The 18,047-nt window shown below is 44.6% G+C and overlaps 1 protein-coding gene across 1 annotated transcript in view; it reads left to right on the top strand.

Moving 5' to 3' along the window:
- The first annotated feature begins 15,394 nt into the window (after positions 1–15,394).
- Positions 15,395–18,047, top strand: part of LITAF (lipopolysaccharide induced TNF factor) — a 28,537-nt gene continuing 25,884 nt past the window's right edge. Inside the window, exon 1 of the mRNA XM_061599680.1 lies at positions 15,395–16,115. The gene's annotated coding sequence lies outside the window, so the exon portion shown is untranslated. The remainder of the gene's footprint in view (positions 16,116–18,047) is intronic.

Below are 18,047 nucleotides of genomic sequence, written 5' to 3'. Positions count from 1 at the left end.
CACCATATACTCAGAGGCACGTGTTACCAAATTCTTCCAAGCTACACAGGAAGTGGATTGGACTGTGAAAGACCAACCCAAATTGTGTTTGCATTTTGACAAATTTGTAGGACAGTCCAGTATCTCAGAGAGGAGGTCTGGGGTCCAACAGGGGTCTGGATTTTTTCCCTCTTGTTTTACACTTTGAACGCTCAACTCTTTCTAAGTGTTTTGTGTATCACCATGAAAACTCAGAGGGTTGTTAAGCAAGCATTTCTGAGTTCAGGACTATAGGCTTTGTAAGGTTTTGTTTTGAAATGAGCTTATGGAAAGTAGCAGAATGGCATGGGGAGGGAGTATTTTCAATTCAACACTGCGGAATGCGAAAAATCCATGCTGGTTATAATATAAACCCCTGCATAATATGTCGGGATGGTGGACAGCAATAGAAAAACATTTTTTAAACCCCACATTAAAAGTAGTGCAGAACTGGCTCACTCGGCCACATTTATGCAACCACACATCTGGAATGCAACCACACATGGAGTAATGCAGCCTTCACCAACCTGGTGCCCTCAAGATGTTTGGGGCCAGAAATCAAGAGTAGGCCGGTTTCTACACATACTCCTCTTTATCCTCCATCCAGGCAAGGAAGGATTCAGAGTGGAAGGACACCTTCCAGCCAGGAAAAAAACACTCAAGGAAGGTATGATGCAGGACCAGTGAATTCTGCTGCCTGGAGAGAGTTTCGAGGGCCAGATGGCTGGAGGGTCACATTTGGGCCCTAGGGCTGAGGGTCCTCCCTTCTGGGTCTGAGCAAAGGCCTGACACAAGACAAGGTAGCTTTCTACATACATAAATAATGTCAGGCAAAACACTCAACTTCCCCAGCAGGCTGTCTCCAACACAGACCAGCTGAAGATCCCATTTCTGTACGCTGGGCCTGAATCCAGCTTTGTAAAAGACTGCACCAACCCCTCTAAAAAAAAAACAGAGAAAAAATGGGTCAGAAAATGCCAGCTGCTGAGGGAGGAACATTGGAGCAAACTCAACTAGCTTTAATTAGAAGGGTGCTCTCTTTTTGGAAACTGTCTCTCCCTGAGATGCTGCACTCAGCAAACGCAGGCAGTGTGAAATGAACAGGGGAGGCAAATGGAGAATCTATCAGAGCTGAGGGCTGAAGGAAGCAAGGAGGGGCTGCTGCAAAGAGCAAAGAGCGGGAGTCACAGCAAAGAGGAGAGCAGAGGCAGGGAAAGAGCTGCAGAACAGGGGGGGGGCTTTTCCAGCCCAAGGGCCACATTCCCTGTTGGGCAACCTTCTGAGGGCCGCCTGCCGGGTGGACGGGCCAGAGGCAAAAGTAGGTGGAGCACAAGATGTAAATTTTAGCTTTTGCAGTAGGCTAGTTTCTACACACACACACACACACACACACACCTTTCTATCCTCCATCCAGGTGAGCAACAGGTGTTATCACAGTTCAAGGATACATTCTAGCCAGGCAGAATCATTTAAGGTGGGCATTATTATTATTATTATTATTATTATTATTATTATTATTATTATTATTATTATTATTGGTTGCTTGTTGCCCAAAGGTCTCCAATGACTTACAACATTGTTAAAACCCCAAATAAATATACATTAGAAACAAAACAAAGCAACCACCACCACCCATAACAGCCACAGTAAGCTTGGGCAGCAGACCAACAGCAGACATAGATATTTATTGCGGTCATAGACCCATAATTACCAAAAATGAATACAGATTACAATAAAAAGTTAAAATCAGGGTCAAAGATAGGGAACAATTCACACATCTTTGCTTAATTATACAATATTCAGAGCTTGGAAAAGTTACTTTTTTGAACTACAGCTCCCATCAGCCTAATCCAGTGGCCATGTTGCCTAGGGTTGATGGGAGTTGTAGTTCAAAAAAGTAACTTTTCCAAGCTCTGCTATACAATATGTATTATTCACAGAGGATAGTAGCACGTTTCTGTTGGGCAGCATACACAAACTTGGCAACCTGAATAGTAATATATTTGTCTAAACCAGAAAGAAGAGAGGCAATCATAACATCAGAAGGTTTGTATTGGACATTCATCATTATGGGGTTTAAAAACTTATTACGAAGCTGAGAATATAAGGGACAAGAAAGAAAACAGTGCTGGAGAGTTTCAATGGAACCTACACCACAGGGACAAATATGTTGTTCGTAGGGAATTCCCTTAAACCTCCCCTCAAGTATCGCAGATATTAAAGAGTTGAACCTGGCTTTAGAGAAAGCTATGCGTAGCTTGGGGATTGTTAACATATCTAAATAAGGAGCAGACTTGCCGGGAACAAAATTTAATTCCAGATACAGAGGGGAACATGTTTTCGAAGCCTTACAGATTGAAGTTTGGTGGTCACTATCTTTAAGACGGGAATGAATTATGGCTAGTGCTTCTCTTGGCGAATGAGAAGATAGGTATTCCTTGGAAAGGCCCATTCTCAACATTTTCGTTTCCATTTTTTTGTTCCAGTTAGAGGGGCAGCTATCTTCCCAGTATAAGGATAAAAGACCCAAAGGAATGTTGGAAGATATTTTAACCCAGTAATTAGCTGCTGTCAACCAGGCCTGGCATTCCATTGAAATGAGCCCACATTCTAATTTGAGCGCCGCCGTTGGGGCACATCTCGGAACAACTAGAAGACGGCGTAACAGAGTAGAGAGGACAGCTTCAACTGTAGGATCGAAAGAGTGAATCCAGATTGGCACTCCATATAAGAGTTGAGGAATGATCTTATTTTTAAATATCTGGAGAATCGCTGGCACAAATTGCCCCCCTTTATAATAAAAGTATCGGAACAAACACTTAATGGAGTTCCTAGCTCTCATTACCGTCATTTTAATATGAGTAGACCAGTTCAAAGAGGAGTGGAAAGTAATACCCAGGTATTTGTACTGGTCTACTTGTGCAATTTGATGGTCATTAATTTTCCAACGAGTAGCATTTCTTCGTTTAGAGAACACTAAAATTTTAGTTTTATCAAAATTTATTGTTAATTGGTTCTCTAGACAATAGGCCATAAACACCCTTATCGTACGTTTAAGCCCTATTTTCGAAAATGAGAGAAGAGCAGCATCGTCAGCGTATAGCAACAACGGGCTAGACACCATCGCGATCTTAGGGTTATGAAAATCATGGGAGAGACAATGTGCATTCAAATCATTTAAATAGAAATTGAAGAGGAGGGGGGCAAAAACACATCCCTGTCTCACCCCTGTAAACGTGGGGATGGAATTGGATAAACCACCATCCTTCCCACAACATACTCGCAGAGATGTATGTTGATGCAGATGGTAAATCAGGAAGGGAAGTCTTTTGTCAATGGAGGTTCTTGAGAGTTTAATCCAGAGTTTATTTCGTGGTATAGAGTCGAATGCAGCCCTTAAATCAATAAAGGCAACATATAGACCATTGCCCTTGGATTTACTGTACATTACCGCTAGGTGGTGTAAAATGAGGCAGTGATCTAGAACTGAACAGCCCTTTCTAAATCCTGCTTGTTCAATACCAAGTATATTTTGTTCAACCATCCAGGATTGAAGTTTTACTTTCAAATAAGAAGCATACAGTTTACCAATAACTGATAAAAGGCTAATGGGACGGTAGTTAGAAGGGTCCTCTCTATCCCCTATTTTAAAGATGGAGATGACTATTGCTTCTTGCCAGGATGGCGGGAAATGCCCCGATTCATTAAACCTGGTAAACAACTTATTATTATTATTATTGGTTGCTTGTTGCCCAAAGGTCTCCAATGACTTACAACATTGTTAAAACCCCAAATAAATATACATTAAAAACAAAACAAAGCAACCACCACCACCCATAACAGCCACAGGAAGCTTGGGCAGCAGACCAACAGCAGACAACATAATCTCAGTCTGTCAAAAGCCTGGGTGGGGGCGGGGGGAAGAGAAGTTTTTACCTGGCGTAGAAAAGATGTCCGTGAAGGCGCCAGGCAAATCTCACTAGGGAGCACATTCCAGAGATGGGGAGCCACAACTGAAATGGCCCTCTCCCTTGGCAGCACCCCCAAGCCCCCCTCAGAGGGGGGACCTGGAGGAGGCCTGAGGGTTCATATTGGGAGAGATGTTCCAGAAGATATTGGGGCACGAAGTAGGGCTGGAGAGGGGTGTAGCTGGGAGGGAAAGGGTGTGGCTGCGGAGGGGGTATGGCCAGAGGAGAACCCCGTTTTCCATGTTGGAAAAGGAACGCTTGAAAGGACTTCTCCACCCCCACCCCCCAAAGCAGGCTTGCATTCCTCTTTAACGGCCCCCCACTATGGTTTATACCAGGGCTGGGGAACGTCAGACCTGGGAGCCAAATATGGCCCTCCATGTCTCTCTATCTGGCCCTCTGAACTTTCCCCAGGCCACCCTCCACACTGGCCCTTGAGAGCTCCAGAGCCAAGAACTTTGGGTTCAGGCTGAAGAGTGACAACACAGTATGCGTCTACCGACACATACTGTGTCCTTGGTCTACTCATGAGTAAGGGGTCTGCTTGTGAGTAGGCAATCCCTGATACTTCACTGCCAGCAGTTGTGGTTAGGGTGTGGTTTAAGGAGGCCAGAGCATATAAGGCCTTCCAGTTGTTAGAAGCAACACAGGCATTTGGTTGTTGTTCTGGAAGTTAACAGAGGTGATGTTGTACTCTATTGTCCCATTGTTGCTGTTATGTGGCTTCAGGTTGATTATGACTTATGGTGACCCTATGAATCAGCGACCTCCAACAGCATCTGTTGTGAACTACCCTGTTCAGATCTTGCAAGTTCAGGTCTGTGGCTTCCTTTATGGAATCAATCCATCTCTTGTTTGATGTTCCTCTTTTTCTACTTGCTTCTGTTTTCCTCAGCATGAGCCACATTCACACCATTCATTTATTCCACTTTAAACACTCATGGTTTCCCCCAAAGGATCCTGGGAAGTGTAGTTTGTGAAGGGTGCTGAGAATTGTCAGGAGACCCCTGTTCCCCTCACAGAGCTACAACTCTCAGAGTTCTCTGGGAAGAAGGACTGACTGTTAAACCACTCTGGGAATTAGATCTCTGTGAGGGGAGCAGGGGTCTCCTGACAATTCTCAGTTCCTTTCACAAACTTCGCTTCCCAGAATCCTTTGGGGGAAGCCATGACTGTTTAAAGTGGAATAATAGTGGAATAAATGTATGGTGTGAATGTGGCCAATATTGTCTTTTCTAGTGAATCATGTCTTCTCGTTATGTGTCCAAAGTATTATAATCTCAGTTTCATCATTTTAGCTTCTAATGGTAGTTCTGGTTTAATTTGTTCTAACACCCAATTATTTGTCTTTTTTGTGGTCCATGGTATCTGCAAAGCTCTCCTCCAACACCACATTTCAATTGAGTTGATTTTTCTCTTATCCACTATTGCACCTTGTGTTAAGCTATTTCTTGACCTTGTCTCTGGAACATATTTGACCTCTCCTGATCCCTTGTGTTTGATCTTGGTTTGTTTGGACTGTGTTGCTCCAGAAATGCTGCCTGTCTTGGTATTTACTTTGATGAGAAGCTTGTATCTCCTGGGACTTGGACCCTAGTTCCCAAGAGCCCCTGCTGCAGCAGGGCAGTGTCTTTACTCCAAAATGTCAAGGCTCCTCTCCCAGCACTCCATCCCTGCATCCTTCTCTGTGCTTTCCAAGGGAAGGGAGGCACAGGTTCAGCCAGGTGACCAGGTGGATGGTTATCTATAGGTGGAGATAATTGTTACTAGCCTGGCTGGTGTGAAGTTGCTCTGTGGCTCCATGTCAGTAGGGCAGTGGAATCCACTCCAAGTTTTAGTTTGAACTATCAAGGAGATATCCAAGGTGGTGTTGCACCTTGGATAGCTCCTTCAAATTGTCTGGATTAAAACATAGTGGATTTTACTGCCCCACTGATATGGAGTCACCAGCTGCCACTGCCCGTGGCATTTTTCCTTGCACAGCTGGAAGTGGAGTTATTTGGCTTCTGATGTCACAATTGGTGGAGGAATTGCATAGTTACTATGGACTTTGCAGTGGATATGTTGCTTTTTAAGAGTCCCTATCCTGGGGTGTTGTTGCTGGATGAGGACAGGATTCTAATTCAATTGAGTCAGTTTCAGGCTCAGTGATTGGGAAGGACTGTAGATAATTTCTACAGCAATTTGCTATTTTTAAAAAAATCCTTATGAAAATTCATTTGCCTTTTAATCTGATTTTTCCTAATACATTCTTGTATGCAGTTTTTGAACACACTTTTTGCACGTGATGTGTCCTTATGCATTTTTGTATGTTTTCACCAATATATTCATTTTGTGCATACTTCCTCCTGATATGCGCATTTTTCTAAACACTGCTTGGCTGGATAACGGCACTGCAAAATTTGGATAAGTGCAAATTTTGAAGGATGACTGTGTTTCGGTTCTCATATTGTTTTAGAACATGCAAATTTGATAAACTTAGCTTTAAATGCAAACTGAATCGCATTTCTCCTTCATCCCTAGTGTCAAGATCTGGCACACTGGCTGATAGGTCCCATGCTAATGAGGGAATTAAAAAGCGCATAAGCCAGCCACCCGCAGCAGTGTGGGTGTTTGATTTGCTGAGATGTGAGCTAGCATGCAGCTTCTGAACTGCTTGTCCACTCCGCCACTGTCTTGCACATGGAACATTTTATCTTGCCATCTCACAAACACACCAACCCCAGTAGGAAAACCCTGTTGCAAAGACACAAAGGATCCCAAGTAAGGGCATTGATTAGTACCTAAAAAGGCATAGGCCCATGACACACCAGCTGCATACACACCATCCGTTTAAAGCAGGTATTCACAAAGTGTGGTGTGTGGACAAGTGGTCCGTGAGCTTCGTTCAGGTGGCCCATGACTGCATTAAATCATATTGGTTTTTACTTGTATTTTCTGGTATAGCACAGTGGGGAGGAGAGCCTGGCTGGGAGTCCAGAGTCTGTGAGTTCAAATCCCCGCTCGTGTCTCCTGGGCGTCAAGGGCCAGCTCAAGATCACCCCCACAGTGAGTGGCTCAGGGGTTACATGCCCTGGCACCTGTGTAGCCGTGGGCAAGTGGCATAGTCCCAAGGAGCCCAGTTGCCCCCCAGCTAGCAGTTGTGGACAAGGAAGGGGCTGGTTTGTGCAGCTGTGGCAAGCTGAGCAGGCCCTAGCCAGCTGGGGAGGACTAGCCTCAGAGGGAGGCAATGGGAAATCCCCTCTGAATACTGCTTACCATGAAAACCCTATTCATCGGGTAGCCATAATTTGGGATCGACTTGAAGGCAGTCCATTTCTACTTTCTAATTTCTTGCATTATATTTTGAATTCTACGGAATACAAACTGTAACAGAATAAAATAAACTTTAACAATAAAAAGAAGCGATAAAAATACAACTAAAAATCATCCAGCACAGTGCATTACAAGTCCTACAACAGGCAGAAAAACCATTCTGTCAAGACCAAGAGCATTTTTCAAGTGGTGGTGGTGGGGGACTTCCACTGATTTAAAGCACATGTAATGTACATTTAAATCTCATAACTTTCCCACTCCCTCTGACAGCACTCTGGGAATTGTAGTCTACCCCTCACGGAGCTACTATTCCCAGTACCCTTAACAAATGACAGTTCCAAGAATCTTTAGGGAAAGTCATGTGCTTTAGATGTGCTGTAAACGTATGGTGTGTGCACAGCCAAATTCACATTTGTATGTACAGATGAAGATTTAGGATGGCTTTCAGAAGCGGGGAAAAGCAAACTCTGGTGGCCAGGACTTAACTGGGAGCTCTGGGGTGCCGTAGGGTCATCTTGGCCCAGCACACAGTAAGTGTGGGCTGGGGAACCTGTGACCTCCAGGTATTTTGGGGTTCACATGAACCTCAGCCAGCGTGCCCAATAGCGAGGGCTGATGGGAACTGGCCCAGCAACTTTTCTACGGCCACAAATTCCCTGTCCCCGCTCTATACGGACAGGATTCTGTGTCCCACCTGCAACCAATTGGCAAGAATGGCTGCTTGTGTACATGTGAAAAGCACACCAAGCGCCTGTGGGCAAATCAAATTGGCAGGTGAATTTGGGAAGGGCCCGTAGCTCATTGGTCGATTGTGTGCTTTGCATGCAGAAAGTCTTGGGTCAATCCCTGGCATCTCCAGGTAGGGCTGGGCAGGAGAGCAGCTGCCAGTCAGTGTAGTCAATACTGAGCTAGATAGAGCAATGGTCTGACTCAGTATAAGGCTGAGTCGGTGGTGAAGGCACCCCACATGCTCAGCGTGGGGCAAAGGTTGGGAGAAAATGAGCTTAATTGTAATACCAAATGCCTCTTATCTGGTGAGACAGGAATGGAGGTTTTGCGGATCCTTGGAAGAAACCTAGGGGAAAGGCCATAGGTTAGTGGTAGAACATCTGCCTTGCATGCAGAAGGTCCCAGGTTCAGATCCCAGCATCTCCAGACAGAGCTTGGAAAGGTTCCCTACCTGTGTGTATTTATATTTTATTTATTTATTGCATTTATTTCCTGCTTTTTCTCCAAGCAGCTCAAGGTGGCATGCATGGTTTTATTTTTATTATTTTATTTATTATTTTATTTATATCCTACCCTTCCTTCCTGCAGGAGCCCAGGGCAGTTTACCTCACAACAACCGTGTGAGGTAGGTTAGGCTGAGAGGCAGTGAATGGCCCAAGGTCACCCAGTGAGCTTCTTGGTCGAGTGTGGATTTGAAACCTAGTCTCCCAGGTCCTAGTTCAGCACTCTAACCATTACACCACACTGGTTCTGTGTGTATAACTTTGAGGGATGCCTGCCGTTCTCTTCATTCAGAAGAGCAATAAAAAAAATTGGGGGGGAGGGATTCTCTGTTCAAGTGTTTTGCTAATTGCAACCCTTTTTTCTCCAGAATGGACTTTTATAGAGCAAAGAGGAAAAAATGAACTGCAGGAAGAGGAAAAGAGAGGAGGGGCTGCACAAAATTGGCCCTCCAGACTGCCTATTTTTGGGTGGGATTCAATTACATACCAACACATGCAGGTTATGCAACTGAAGTTTGTTATGGGTTTGGGGTTGAGATAGATGGTTTCTATGAGTCCCAGCCTCTGATTTGGAACCCTACACCTGGAGGTGAGAAACCTGCTCTGCTGGTCAGATGAGTCTCTTTAGTTAATCTAATAGAGTGGCCAGGTGGGCTAGTGGGTCTACCAAGTGCCCATTAACTGGTGAATAGGCCAGAGAGATCCTGTTATTGAAACTTTCCAGGAGAGCTCCCCCCACCATGGCTGAAAAACAGGTGTGTTTTTTAGTTGAGTCTGAGAAAAGGCTGGGAGCTGGTGACACGCAGAGAGCCTGGCTCCCTGCACCATGGCTTTAGGATGCCTCTTGTAAGCCTGATGGAAAAGAAGGGTCTACTGGACTGCTGATGCTTTGAATCCCTCCATCTTAAGATCAGGTTGGAATGTATGTAAATAAACCATATTTCATAAAGACACCACAGACTCCTCTGACCTTCTTTCCAAGGAAACCAAACCCTGGGTAAGTGCAGGGACCCCTGGAGATCTCTCACCATTTGGAGATTGGGGTGGCGTGCAACAAGTTTATTGGGAGGCCTTGGGCAACAAACGCGCTTCCCCAAAAGACAGGACTTTGTACAATAACAAATGTGACAGGGAAATGCACTAGGAAGTGTAGGATCATACTTGCTTTGACGCAACATCATGTAATTGCCCCATAAACAAATCAGAAGGAATACTCATTAAATAGCCAACACCGTCTCATCTCCCTGCAAACATATCGGGATGAATGCTCAACAAGAAGATCATCTGGAAATGCCCAGTAACTCTTGCATCTTGCGGCAGCGAAGCCAGCATTCAGTATATAACTTGGCGTAACTTGGCATTCTCATTTGGTGTCAAAAAAGAGACGCTACTTCTCTGGGGCTGCTGTTGGGCAGCCTAAATGAGGCCCAGGCGGCAGCATCAAGGGCTCAAGCTTCGCTAGTAATGGAAGGCATCCTTTCCGGGTCAGCAGCCGCCGCTTCAAGCCTGAGTGCGTACGCAGCCTCGTTTTCCAAGGATGGAGGCTGCAGCTTGAATATTTTAGCACAAAAGATGCTGTGAATCCTGGCCTAATGGCCAGGCTGTCATATTAAAACAGCTGGAAGCCAGCCCACTGACGACACTAACATGCCTTAGCAGTAACTAGTTTTTAAATTGTCTGATTCAAAAGGTGCTTGGGCTTGTCAGGAGAAGAGGAGCAAAACTAGTATTTGGCAGGGCTGGGAAGGTAGAGCCCAAAGCACGCACCCTCTATGATGTAGGGGTTTGCGTGTTCTGGTGGGTGGCAGCATATTCCCAAGCAATTAGGGAGGGGGAATTTTAATGGGGAAACTACCTAATCAGCACTTCTTGAACCAATATGCCAATTGAAAGCTATCCTTTGAAATTTGCACTTCTCCAAATCTTGCAGTGCAGTTCGCTAACCAAACAATGTGTAGGCAAATCCTGTATATCTTAGTGAAAAGTGTGCCAAACAATTGGTGAAGATGGCAACAATGCATTATATTTTGGTGGGGAATGGATCGCAAAAATCTCCTTATTAGGGAAAATTTGAATTTGTATGCCAACAATTTTAATGAGGATTTTTTAAAAATCACAAATTGCTGCACAAATGTGGAGAATTGAATGCAAGATTCAAAAAATGATAAACAGAGAGCAATTAAAATGAACAGATTCTGTTTTTTCATTCCCCCCCCTTCCATCTTAAATTCAGTCTCTGCAAGCAATTCCTATAAGCAACTCCCTGATTCTGTCACCCAAGGGCATTGTTAAGTACTTAAAGGACAACAGAAATTACATGAATCAGGGGTTCATGGGAGTTATACTCTAAAACATCCAGAGGGCAACAGGTTGGGGAAGGCTGGAATAGACCATTCGGTCCATTTTAGCCCAGCATGATACACTATTCTGATCAGCAACTGCAGCGGAGAGAGGTGGGTTTTGGTGGGGAATGGGGAAGAGACTATAAATCCGGTCATGGCAGCGGATGGCATTTATCCAATTCATCTCCAAGCGTAACAGATTCCAAGAAAACGGTTCTGGCATGTAGATTAATCAAGGTAATTATATTCATAGCAATCACTTGGACTCCATGAGCAGCAGAGGGGAGAAATCTAATTTCTTTTTAGGAATAATTTATGTGTGTTATGCCTAGGGATTACTGCACCCTCTTCATTCTGTTTCTCCTCTTTGCACGAATTGAAAATGCAAGTCCTGCTGAGAAAGATTAACGCTGCTGCTGCATCACTGACAAGATCCTAGGGATGATTCTGCTCAATGTCAAGAATGCCTGTGGCTGGTTCAGAGCAGGGAGATTTTGTCACTTGGCTTGCTTATTGGACAAGTGAGACGTTTGCCCAGGGCTCCCAATAGCTTTTTTTTTTTTTACAACCTTCCTTTACATCGGGGTGGGGAACATTTTTTTCCCAGTCCGAGGGCTAGATTCCCACCTGGGCAACCTTCCGAGGGCCACATGCCAGTGGTGGTCAGGGCCAGAGGCAAAAGTAGGCAGAGCAACAAATGGGGATTTCCCCGTTGTATAGGAGGCTCATGTCTACACACGCTCCTCGCTATCCTCCATCCAGGCAAGGAAGAGACATTATCAGAGTTCCAGGACGTGTTCCAGGCAAGCAGAAACCCTAAAGGAGGGTGGGGCCAGTGAGGGGTGTGGCCTGGAGAAAAGAAGGTGTGGCCTGGAGAAAGTCCCAAGGGCCAGAGAGGGAGGCCCTGAGAGCTGCATCTGCCTCCTCCACCTGTGGTTCCCTAACCCTGAATTACACATAGCCTGTGTAATTTAGAAAATGTGAGAATCCTCTCTCTGTTTTTGCTGCTGGGCTGAGAATGAAATCTGTGTTAATGCCATCTCCCACAACAACAGACGTCCCTAGGAGCCAATAAGTGTGAGAGGAGAGTGTTAGCTACTGAAAAGAGTCTTCTCAGTGGCTGACTTATCTCCTTTCACTCTGCTTGGCTCTAATCAGCAGGAAAGGGCAATGAAGCATGTTAGAAGACCCTTCTCAGTGGCTAACATGTTCCCTTTTCATACTAATTGGCTCATAGGATGCTGAACACATAGGGACCCTGCTCCTAAAAAGGTAAGGGTTTGAGACCCCCTTGAGACCTCTGGATGACTTCACCATTGGAGAAAATTAGGGTGAACCTCCTGATCTGATGTGCTTATTTCATTCACCTAAGAAGGTATACATTTTGTGTGTGTTTTTGGTGAACGCTAAAGATGAACTTCTTTACCTTGGCCTTTGGCACCTGAGATGTATGTTTTCAGTACTCACCCTATTCCTCTGACTTTAATTTGTTTTAATTGGTTTTAATATTGACTCTTCCAACTGTTGTAACCCGCCCTGGGACCTGTTGGTGAAGAACGGATGATCAATTTGATAATGATAATACATAAGTGCATATATATGTTTGTGTGTCTATATATGCACATTTTTATTTAACAAACTTTCTATATGTATTGCTTGATTGTAACAACAACAAAAACCTCTACATGGTTCACCAGAAAAATTATAGATGAAACAATTAAAAATAAGTAATTAAAAAACATTTTTAGAACAAGAAAAATAGCAACCCGACTTATGGTGGCTCTGTGAATAGGGTTTTCATGGTGAGTGGTATTCAGAGGGGGTTTACCATTGCCTCCCTCTGAGGCTGAGAGGCAGTGATTGGCCCAAGGTCACCCAGTGAGCTTCAGGGCTATGTGGGGATTCGAACCCTGGTCTCCCAGGTCGTAGTCCAACAGTCTGACCACTACCCTACACTGGCTCTCTACTTCTTGTTTAGAGATCAATAAATAAAGCTACAACAGGCAAATACACAGGTGTGACCGCCTAGGAGTCTGAAGGGCCAGGTAGAGAGTCCTGGAGAGCTGTATCTGGCCCCTGGCTCTCAGGTTCCCCACTCAACTGCCAGAGTTTTCATTCATAAGATCCATGAGTGTACAGATCTCCAGTTTTTGCTTGAGTCAGACATCCATTACGGCTCACTCTTTCACATCGTAATTGCTTCCTCTTAGAGGTGTTGTGTGCGGATGCCTGCGTTGAGGAGGGCGTGGAAGTGAAGACGTCTTATTTGACACAAACTATGTGCGCTGTGGGATAATCAACAATAGCAATCAAATTCCTGTTTGGGGGGGCCTCTGGGCAACTGAACGAACAAGTTGCAATGGAGATGGTGGGCACAGAAGGTTGCTTTGTGTATTGTGAAATGTCCTCTTTCAAACACAGGCTCTTCACCTCTGCTTGACTGTTCCTTTACTTAAAAAGGCACGGAAAGAGTGGGGAGAGTGGTGGGACTTCATTTTGTGACAGGAGCATAAAAACCCATGGACAATCAGCTGTCAATGCAGCATTAGATGTTAGCTTTGCTGTTCAGAAGGGCGCACACGCTTCCCCGCACCTTCCTAGCAACATTGGAATATATACGGAGTCATGTTGGTCCACCAAGCTCAATATTGTCTGCACGGACCGGCAGCAGTTCTCTAGGGCTTCAAATAAGGGTCTTTCACAGCTCTACCTGGAGATGCTAGGGACTGAACCTGGACCTTCTGCATGCAACGCAGGTGCTCTGCCACTGAGCTAGGGCCCCTCCCCTGTTCCTCTGCAAAGTTGTGTCTGAAACTGACTGTAGGGAAGGCAGGTTACACTTAAAATACATGGCTTCCCCCAAAGAATCCTGGGAACTGTAGTTTACCCCATAGAGCTACAGTTCCCAGCACCTGTAACAAACTACAGTTCCCAGGATACTTGGGGGGGGGGAAGGTGCTTTAAATCTATGGTTATATAGGCAACCACAATAAACAGTTAATATAATTTTGTCCTTATTCTCTCGGGATGAATTGGAATTCAGCAGTTTCACGTCGCAGTCTACCTTCGAAGTCCCTTTGTTCCAGTCGGAAGGTGCCAGTTTTGTCTGCTCCAGGTGTGGTGAACTTTGGCCCTCCAGATGTTGCTGAAGCACAACTCCCATCAGCCCCAACAGCCATTATCAATGCCAGGGATGGTGGGAGTTGTAGTTCAGCAACATCTGGCAGGCCAAAGGGTCCCTACATCTGGTCTATGCTGACTAGCAGTGGGTCTCTGGGATTCCAGGCAGGGAATCTCTCCCAGCCCTCCCTGGAGATGCCAGGGATTGAACCTGGGACCTTCTACATGCAAGGCAGATGTTCTACCACTGAGCTTCCTGTTTCACCCATCTAGGAAACGCCCACGTCATGTCTGCGGTGGGAACTTGGGTAGCGTTGAGTCACAGGATGCATTTCCGCCACTATATTGTTGCAGAGAAAGAGGAAGTATGGGGAAAGCTGAACACGTTGTTCTTGTGGGGTGAAACAATGTTCAAAGTTGCCCTAGTCCACTGACCCCTGTCCTAAAGCCAGTGTTGTGTAGTGGTTAGAGTGCTGAACTAGGACCTGGGAGACCAGAGTTCAAATCCCCACTTGGTCATGATACTCACTGGGTGACTTTGGGCCAGTCGCTGTCTCTCAGCCTAACCTACCTCAATGTGGCCCACTAAGCCTCTCATCCGCCTTTGGGACTCTCCCTAGCCAGCCACACCTCCCCAGACCAGGCCCCTCACTGATCCACACCCTCCTTGATTACTGAACTCTAATAATGCTTCTTGCTTGTTTGGATGGAAGACCGAGAGGCGTGTGTGTAGAAACTAGCCTACTCAGCAGTTCACTTGTTTCTCCACCCACTTTTGCCTGAGGCCACACCCACCACTGGTATGCAGCTCCCAGAAGGTTGCCCAGAAAGGGATGTGGCCCATGGGGTGAAAAAGATTCTCCATGCCTGCGCTAAGCCAAACCATGGCTTAGCTGCCCCCCTGAGCTAAAAGAACCAGGGAGGAGCAAAGCAGGCGTGAGCTCCTCTCTCAGACCAATCATCGTCTCTCAGCCTGACCCACCTCAGAGGGTTGTTGTGAGGATCAAAGGAGGGGTAGAGCTATCCACAGTGTCCTGAGCTCCTTGGAGGAAAGGTGGGCTCTCAGTGTAATAAATAAAAATGCATGTACACCACAATCCTAACTATGCCTACTCAGAAGTAAGTCCTGTTGTATTTCCTGGGGCTTAGTCTCAGGTAAGTGGGGTTAGGACTGCAGCTGAAATCAAGGAGCCTGAGAGTTGGGGCTTCAGCTGCACCACCAAACGCTCCCTTTTGCAAAAAGCCAAGTGGGTGGCCGTCGTCATCATCATCATCATCTCTGGAGCTGAGCTGACCTCTGCTGGTATCTGAAAGTATAGAAAACCATCTCCGTGACTGACACCTGGTGATTCCTGCAGTGAGATTTTGGCATCAGGGAGATGCTTGGCTGGCCGGCTCCATTTGGACCCTGGGCCCAACTCATCTCCTTTCCAATGCTCTTCGCAGCTCTCACCCCGTTCACATGGGAAGCGGCCTTATCCTGAGTTGGACCTTCCGTCCATCTAGCTCAGCGGTGTCAACTGGCAGAGGCTGTCCAAGGTTTCGGCAGGGAATCTTCAAGGGCAACACAAGCAGCGGGAATGTGCAGAGTGCCTCTGGACTAAGTACAACAGTAGGTGGCTGGGATCTCGCTCACGCTGCAGCATGCCCAGGCTGTCGTAGGAAGCTGCCTTATACGGAAGCAGAGCGTTGGTCCATCAATCAATACTGTCTACGCTGAACTTCCCGGAAGTGAGTGCTCAGCTGGTGACTGTCTCTGAGAGATCTCTGCCTCAGAGGAAGCTTTTTTCAGGTTAAAAGCCAGTTAAAAGGAAACTTTGACTGGCTTAAATGTTCTCCAAGGTATAGGAGAACCGATCAGATTCTCCACAAGACTTCGTTGAGCTGTCGGCGGCTGGAATTGATCAGGAAATTCCTGAGATAAGAAGCCATGCCGATCGGCTGAAGACGGAGTCAGGACTTCCATGCAAGCTGTACTGGGATAAAGCGAAGCGTTTTTTTTCCTTCAAAAAAAAAAACGTCCTTAACCAGCGAGCCTACTTCTGTCTAAATCTTATCATTTGGCTTAAATTACTACAATAAAAGGGATTTGTTTACGAATCAGCAACTGAGAAACCTGGGTGAGTCATACTTTTTCTCTTTTAAATATAATTAAGGAAGAAAGAAAATGTAAACAACTTATATATTTTTTTTACGACAAAAAGCTGGCCTGAATTTGGAGCTTTAAAGTTTAAAAACGGATGAGAGGTAATTATTATTTGATGGAAATATATTTTGGACTATTTTTCTCCTTGGACTATTTTTTTTTGGACGAATCTGCTGTTCGTATATGTTACTAATCGCTTGGTGTTGGCTGTACTGGGAACCAGGATTGTTTTGCATTCTTGGATGTAGATAAGAACTGTGTTGTGCTGGCTGGACTATAATAACAGGCCTGGAATATTAACTCTTTTGTTGGTGGAGGAAAAAAAAAAAGAAATAGACTGCCTCTAGGTTTTGGAACAGTGGTTAATATCAGAAATTAAAGGCTTCTTTTGAAAATGACAACTAAAAAAGCAACTAGGGCCCAGGAGCGAAGAGGTTCTATTGACCCACAGGAAAAAAAAGTGGGCAAAAAATTTTGGTCATAACATACAAATGGATCAATGGGAAAATATGTGGAAAAAAGGTTTGAAATTTACACTATGCTATAATCTTAAAGAAAATTTTTATAAAATGATGTACCGTTGGTACATGACTCCAGAAAAGTTGTCAAAAATGTATAGTAATGTTTCTAATGTTTGTTGGAAATGTAAACAACAAGAAGGATCATTTTATCATACGTGGTGGTTATGTAAAAAGGCAAAATCATTTTGGGCACAGATAGGTAGGAAGATGCAAAAAATTCTAAAGATAAATATTCAGTCAAAACCAGAATTTTTTTTATTGGGTTTTATGGATAAACAAATAGAAAAGAAATATGGAAGAATAATATTATATATGATTACGGCAGCAAGATTATTATATGCACAAAAGTGGAAAATGGAATCAATACCAACAATGGAAGAATGGCTATTGAAATTAATGGATTTAGTAGAAATGGACAAATTGACATGTTTACTTAGAGAAAAATCGACAGATACATTTCTTAAGGAATGGAAGCCTCTCTTAGACTTTTTGTTGAAAGATCAAAATAAAATGATGATACTGGGATTTGACGATTAATTAAGACAGCCTACGGAGAAAAGGGATTCTGTATGTATACATTAAGGGACAGGTTTGATGTATATTATATACTTATAGCTGATCTGCGACAAATCGGAAGTCAACTATTTTATTTTCATTTTTTGTTGATGTATTGTTATGTTTTTTTGACTTTGTTTTGTTTGTCTTTTGAAAAATTTGAATAAAAATTATTAAAAAAAAAAAATACTGTCTACGCTGACTGGCAGCAGCTCTCCAAGGTTTCAGGCAGGAGTCTCTCAGAGACCCAGAGATGCCTCACATAAGCCTCACTGGGTTCAATGGGGTTTATTCCCATGTTGCTGTGGAAGGAAGAACTGGGGTGCACAAGTGTGTGTGTGGGGAGACCCATCCAAAGAGACTGGCTCGGGGGTGGGGAGGAGGTTTGGGTCCTCAGGGATATTCTGGTTCCCTTCCCTGAATTTTAATTGTTTTTTTAAAGTGTGGCATAGTGGTTACAAAGTGTTGAGCTATATTGAGCAGGGACCCAAGTTCAAATTATGGGTTTTTTTGTAATGGTATATTGTAATGTGGAAGGAGCTGGTCTCGGCCTGCACAATATTAACCTCATTAATCAATATGGTTAATTAGCTCTCTGCTAAACTGCAAGTTTTCAGTTACATAGGAATGGGGCAATGGTACACAGGGACCCGTAGCTGGCAGAAAGCAGAATTTGCAGTCAAGAGAAAGATTTCACATCTAGGAGTGAAACGTAGATGGGGACTGGAGTAGGTGGGATAGCAACATGTGAACATGACTGTAAGCATATGCTCATTGCATGTATCAAGACCCCTCCTCATTTATTAAGCTATGCATCATATATGGCAATA

This window comes from Rhineura floridana, chromosome 17, assembly GCF_030035675.1.
Source record: "Rhineura floridana isolate rRhiFlo1 chromosome 17, rRhiFlo1.hap2, whole genome shotgun sequence".
Taxonomy (NCBI): Eukaryota; Metazoa; Chordata; class Lepidosauria; order Squamata; family Rhineuridae; genus Rhineura; species Rhineura floridana.
This window is presented reverse-complemented; position numbering and strand designations above follow the sequence as displayed.